Raw genomic sequence first — 7867 nt, 5'->3', positions numbered from 1 at the left:
GTTAATATCAAAAACAGAATCTAGAATTACAATTAAGATTTGAATTAAAGGAAGCAGAATTGTTTTCAATACAAATTCCACGAAATTCATATACATAATTTAATTGAATGTTTAACGATGAAGCTTTACAATATATGTCAGATATGATTGCATTACATATTCTATAAATTATATTATTTTGAACAACTTGTACAGATTACATTAACAGGAAATGTTTTCCCCCAGCAATGAATGTTAAAAGCTCTAGTCTCTAGTAAATAAGTTTGATTTTTTGTAATTTTGTGGAACATGATGGAACATGACTCCATTTCCCAGAATGCTTTACTTTAACAAAGTATTTAAAATGGTTGCCAAATAATTTGAGGTGGACATTTGTTTGAAAGCTTCATTTCTACACAATTTGATGGTCAACCCTGGACTTTTTAGGTTTCAGAAGTCCCTTACAACTTCAGAATACAAACATTTATAGATTTAACACCTGTAATAACAGCGACATAGAAAATAATAGCAGGCCTAAAAGGTAATCTGTACTAGTTCATTTTGAAGAACCAATTCCAACAAGAACCCCTGGAAACCACAGAGCCATATGCAAGCACTGCAGTACTCCAGTCTGTGGCTCTATCAAGGCTACTTAAAATTTCAAAAGGCATCTACAAGTAAGTTCCCAGATAGACAGTCTTTTATTTTGAAAACCATCTCTTGATGGTATTATGCTACTGATATTTGATATCATCAGTGTTGGGGTCACTACTCAAGAATGTGTAATACACATTATTCACTTAAAAAAAAAAATTCATGACCTTACTTGTTATTTTCTATGGAGAGTAACTCATTACCCTACTCATTACATTACTGTGGCGCAAAACAGCAAGAGCCTAGTATAAAGCTCACAAAGGGCTTAAACATACCTTCAATTCACAACATAACAGTAACATTACATGTGTTACATTACTCAGTTACAGCCAAATGTGATTATATTATGGCATTTCTTCGTAAGGAGTTACCCCCAACACTGACTAGTTACGTGTAATGAAATTATGTAATTCAATTACAATTAATGTAATTTTATTTAGTTGTATTACTGAGGTAAAATGTGTAATTCAATTAGTTACTAATCAAACTAAAAGGAAATGTCTTTGCATTGATAAAGTAATCCAAATAAATTAATCCAACCCACATTTATAATGGATAACTTATAACAGTAAGCAATTACATTTACAAAATAATCTTCCTAACACTGAATGTATGTGAGATTAAACACATTATGTTGTGTGACTGTGTGGAATTTCTTTGAATAGCCTGAATTTAATTCCACTTCCTGTCATTCAAATTCAAATTTAAATTCGTCCTAAAGTAAAGATATGTTAAGGCAAACAATTAAAATCAAATAATTTGTGTAAAAAACGACCCTTAATATTTTTAGAAATTGATGGTTTTTAGTACACATTTTTTTATTTCCTACTTTCATAACATCCAACAACTCAAGTACGTTTTCCCCTCACCATAAGCCAAACATTTTGGGCCATGAGGGCATATATAATTTCTGTAAATAGAAAACAAAAGGGAAACACTGCCTGTACAGCCACACTAATGAGTCTGATGTTGCTCTGAGGGTCAGTGGTGCTGCGGGTTACTAATGTCAGAATGCTCACAATGAAAATGTTGCAGCTAATGTTCATCAGCTTTGACCATTACAATTTAGCATGTTAGCATGTTAACATTTGCAATAACAAAGAAACAAAGTACAGCTGAGACTGATGGGAATGTCATTAGTTTTACGGTCATGTGACCTCATGATGGTGCTAGATTAAAGGATAACCAAAGTTAATACAATTCATTCTGAGGTGAACATGAATGTTTGAATAAGTTGGAGTATACGCAAATAACATGCAGGTGCAAGGCTATTGTAAACAATATTTGGCAAGTTACTTCAAAAATGTAATACGTTATGGATTAACAGTTACTGTCATCTGAGAGTAATTTGTTATATATTACAATGTTACTGTCTCTGAATTGTAATGCGCTACCTTACTTTTGCATTACTTTTGAGATATTTTTACCAAAATATCCACGAAAGTATGACTTGGCATTCTAATATGCTAAAATTGAGTTTACGGCATCGTATTTTATAACCAGTCAAGGACAATATGGTATAGCACAATAGGCCCGTAAGGCTACTAACAACTTAATATAATAGACACAGTGAAGGCTCATGGCACAATACAAAAAGTAACAATCACTGTCAAAATTACAATAGCAGGCAAAGAATCAAAATCTGGTAGATTCTGATTGATTTACTGTTATTTAAAGCCTAGGCCTATGCATATCAATCACAATAGAGCTAGAGCCCACTATTGTGTAACCTGTGGTCTAATGATGATAAGATGCACAATCTCTTATTCTTTTCATTTTTTATTATTTTATTCTCTTTTAATTCAAGTTCTTTAAATGAACATTTATTCAATGCCTTTAAATGATTATAAAAATAAAACACAGGCAGAACAGAGGAATCCTGCTATATGCCAAACATTGGCTTAAACATAGGCTACCAAATAAAGGGTGGTAAAATTTAAATCACTTATAGCTAGACATGTAGCAAATGGCTCTGTGGGGCTTGCCATATTTTTCAAGGATACCAAAAATAAAGTCAAAGTGCTTGGGCCTATAAGACCTCATGTGATAATAGAGCGCAGTCATTTCAGTCCAACTTCACAAAAAATGTAAGCTTGGCTATATTGAAAATGTGTTGTAATGCTCGTTACTGAGATTGTGACGGGTATATTACCAAAAATGTATTAGTAATGCGTTATATTACTGTTTTACAGCAAAAAGGAATACATTACTGTAGTTGTGTTACTTTTGTAACGCATTACTCCCAACACTGATTATAAATAGACTTCAATGACAAACTCCAAACCACAAATTACCTAAATAGTCATTGAAAAGTTTACTTCTGGTACTGCTTTTTTCTTTAAACACAAGGGTCTGATTTCTCAGCAATCCATACAATATATTTTTATTGATATATCAGTCTGTACCAAAGTGATGGCAATGTCTGCTAATATGGGTACAGGCTTATTTTACTCCCAATACACATTTGCAAACTTCTGTCTTCTATCTATCTAATAGTCAAATGTTTTATTTAAAAAAGCAAAAGTAAAAGGTGGACTAAACTTGTTGTAAATCTGTTACATTAAATTCTATAAAAACTCAGAACAATGCCTCTCTCATCTGTTTTAATAGGTATCATAAATTATTACACTGTTTTCCTTCTTTGCAGATGTATTTGCATAAACCTACCTTGAACAATTTCTCCTTTTCTATGGAGCCTCTTTTTTATCTATCTACTTCAGAATCAGAATAATTTAATTTATCCCTTTAGGGAAATTATTATGACACAGTATCTATTACTGCATTGCTTATACATCATATAAAAATATATCCACAGTCACTGGTTAAGCAACGAGAAACTGCAGGACTCTTACTCCACAGCAGAACTGCTGCATGCAACAGCACATTAATAAAAGAGAATGAATGTACTTACAGTGAAGATGTGTGATCATCTGAGGCACAGCTGTAGTTTCAGACATTATATCGTCTCTGAGAGAGAAACTCCCCTAGATCCTTATTCATTAATAGGGGGCGGCACAGAGGAGAATCAGCCTGATTTCCCAGAAATCACATGACCTGTAGGGTGTAGAGGGATGAGCTTTTGGGCTGTGATAAGGACCACGAGAAACATAGTGGTTGTGTTTACCAAAGTTCTTCTGCAGGGGGTTACATTTGTGCTCAGATAGTCAACATGCTAATGATTAATAAAACATTGCAGCAATTTTCTTTCACTTTCGGGTTTAGATTGTGGATTTCTGGGAAATGGTCTCACTTGTTGTCAAGTTGGTTTATGTCCCTGTTTATCTCAGACCTCTGGTAATAAGATTAACTCATTTAAATATATATTTACAGTTCAGAAAAGTGAAGTTAGATAACTTTAGACTTCTCAAATGCATGCTTACAGTATGTGTTATGCTTCTACTATAGTGATTATTTAATAATTTACTGAATGAAACCATATCAAAGTATATGTCTATAAGTTACATTCACTATGAACTTTGCTTCCAACTCAACTTTGCTAAATACAAAAATACTTGATTTAACTTGGTGATGCTGAATTAAATAATAGCATATGATAACTTTGTGCTAATTTACTACTAATTTTTAAGTTTTGAGTATTTTTACATGAGATGGTTTTCAGTATTAGGTTTGGAAATGAATTACTCTTCTGTTTTAGATATTTGCTTAATTATGTGCATGCTTATCAATCTATAATCATTAAGTGCAAAGAGGCAAAAGCTACTTTTGCTTTCAATATTATGGAGAGAGGGTTTCTGAGAAATGGTCTCATTTGCTGTAAGGGTGTGTGTGTGTGTGTGTGTGTGTGTGTGTGTGTGTGTGTGTGTGTGTGTGTTTGGACTGTACTGTAGGCTGAATATATAAAAGGAAGCAGCAGAGTAAACTAAAATAGAACTCGTGCTCCATTCCTGAGACAAACTGAGCGGTAACTTGCTGAACACACTGATTTGTAAGTCAACACTTTCTATCTTTTAGTGTTTGTGATTGTGAATATATTAGTTGTATTAACATAATTGTATTAATTAATTTTAGTATTAGAATTATTTGTTTTTGTAGTCCATCTTGAACAAGTATAACAAATGCACTGGTCAATTTTGCTCCCAGTTTGAGTTTTGCAGAAATCGTTATTTTGCATGACGTAAAAAAGAGGTTTGGACCATGATGACTGGGTAAAAGCATGGTAACCATCATATTGATGAAATATAGACAATCATAATTTAAGGAAGGGAAATATGGATTTTCAATATCATGTTTGGATAGCTGTCACTGATGCCAGATGTTCACTTAATAATTGCACTCCTTTCTTTCTGTGTTTCGCCTTTTGATATAGTACTAACAATGGCATGTATTAAAACTAAGGGTAACACTTTAGAATGCTGTTTCTTACTTACTACATAACTAATAAGGAATTATTGAAGAACTAACAGTTTATTATTCATTAACACTTAACTCACTACTGTTAACTACTAAGAAAGATGTGTTAATTAATCAGTATGTAATATAATTTTATGATTGTGTTAAGTAACAGTTAGCTAATCAGTAACTAATATATTCTGTCATACCTCCTGAAGAACTACTATTAATTATCTAATAGTTAAGGTTCAAGAAAAATAACTATAAAATAACTACTACTGAACAGTTATACGCAAATAATCACTATAATAATCAGGCTGTTTCCCACAAATCAAGTACTTGAGTAAAGTACAGATACCCCAATAAAATATTACTCCAGTAAAATTATATGTAGGCCTATTCATTTTCAAAATTTCTTGAGTAAAAGGACAAGTAAAAAAGTACTACTACAGTAGCAACTTTGTTACATCCCACTTATTAGCCTACAATGGAAATGAAATATGGATTTTGTTTGCTTCTAAATGTTTAACTTTTGATTATGAAATGTTTGTTAAATTAGTTAAAATGTGGGCAGTATACATGTTAAAATGGAATAAAATATGCTGTATTAAGAAATGTTCCCATCTGAAATAAACAGATGAGAGTATTTTACAAAGTTTATGATTACTTTTATAGTTTTTTTTTGTCAAAATGATGTAGTTTATTATTATTTCCCAATAGGTTCACTTTAGAATTCTGTAAGTCCTGCAAAATTATCTGATAATTCTTTATTAATTACTAATGGGTTCCCTATGTTTTCACTTTAGAATACTGTTTCAGATTCTAAGTAATTCTTCAGGAATTATCTGATAATTCTTTATTAATTACTAATGGGTTCCCAATATTTTCACTTTAGAATAGGCCTAATGTTTCAGGTTCAAAATAAGTCCTGCAGAATTATTTGATAATTAAATATTAATTACTAATGGGTTGCCTATGTTTTCACTTTAGAATACTGTTTCAGATTCTAAGTAATTATTCAGGAATTATCTGATAATTCTTTATTAATTACTAATGGGTTCCCAATATTTTCAATTTGGAATAGGCTTAATGTTTCAGGTTCAAAATAAGTCCTACAGAATTATTTGATAATTAAATATTAATTACTAATGGGTTGCCTATGTTTTCACTTTAGAATAATGTTTCACATTCTAAGTAATTCTTGAGGAATTATCTAATAATTCTTTATTAATTACTAATGGGTTCCCAACATTTTCACTTTAGAATAGGCCTAATGTTTCAGGTTCAAAAAAAGTCCTGCAGAATTATCTGATAATTCTTTATTAATTACTAATGGGTTCCCTATGTTTTCACTTTAGAATACTGTTTCAGATTCTAAGTAATTATTCAGGAATTATCCGATAATTTTTTATTAATTACTAATGGGTTCCCAATATTTTTACTTTAGAATAGGCTTAATGTTTCAGGTTCAAAATAAGTCCTGCATAATTATTTTATAATTATTTATTAATTAAAAATTGGACACCTGTATTTTCACTTTTCCTCAGGCTTTGCCTTACATACAGAAATTTAATTAATGGTAATGTGGTATATGCTGAGGAGGCACAAATACAGTACTGTATATGTCCCTGTATATAAAATATAAAAACTAAGGTAAGTTATCGCAATGCACTGGAGTCATGGTGGGGTTCCTATTGGAAGCTGATTTCTTACAAAACACACTCACAAAACAATTTACTACATAGGTAAAACCTCTATAAAATGTATTGCATTTATTAATATTGCATTTTCATACTACTACTACTATTGCTAATAACATTTATATGAAAGGGTCACAATTCAATGTAATTGTGTAAAACTGTTCATTAGTAGTTACTTCATGGTTATTTTTCTTGAACCCTAACTAGTAGATAATTGATAGTAGTTCTTCAGGATGTATGACAGAATACATTATTTATTGATTAGCTAACTGTTACTTAACATAATCATAAAATTATATTACATACTGGTTAATTAACACATCTTTCTTAGTAGTTAACAGTAGTGAGTTACGTGTTAATGAATAATCACCTATTAGTTTTTCAATAATTCCTTATTAGTTATGTAGTAAGTAAGAAACAGTATTCTTAAGTGTTACCAAACTAAGTAATTCCTCTACTCCTGCAGGCTTTTCTCCCTTGACTCTTCTGATTGCCTCGGGCAGGTCATACTGGAGCTAACTTGGTTTCCCCAGGCAGGTACACTATTTCATTACACTAAATATATGTTGTCATGTTAAAGGAAATGTGCAGGTGTTAAGAATAGGTACAGGATCCCTCTTTAATCCCTAGTGGCTTAAAAAGTCTTAACTGAAAGTGATGTGACATTCAGCCAAGTATGGTGACCCATACTCAGAATTCGTGCTCTGCATTTAACCCATCCGAAGTGCACACACACAGCAGTGAACACACACACACTGTGAACACACACCCAGAGCAGTGAACACACACACACACACTGTGAACACACACCCGGAGCAGTGGGCAGCCATTCATGCTGCGGCGCCCGGGGAGCAGTTGGGGGTTCGGTGCCTTGCTCAAGGGCACCTCAGTCGTGGTATTGAGGGTGGAGAGAGAACTGTACATGCACTCCCCCCACCCACAATTCCTGCCGGCCCAGGACTCGAACTCACAACCTTTCGATTGGGAGTCCGACTCTCTAACCATTAGGCCACGAGTTCCCCACGACTTAAAGTGTAACTCTCGCCAAAATGCAACCTAAGATCTTTTTGTTAATGTACCGGAGACAAAAGTTCATTTAAAAGCATAATTAGGATGGAAGAGCCACTTTAAGATGTACCGTATTCTAGTTTTCGGTCAAATAGCCTTTTGAATGGGAGTGCACC

Source organism: Carassius carassius, unplaced genomic scaffold (assembly GCF_963082965.1).
Source record: "Carassius carassius unplaced genomic scaffold, fCarCar2.1 SCAFFOLD_56, whole genome shotgun sequence".
NCBI classification, from domain to species: Eukaryota; Metazoa; Chordata; class Actinopteri; order Cypriniformes; family Cyprinidae; genus Carassius; species Carassius carassius.
This window is presented reverse-complemented; position numbering follows the sequence as displayed.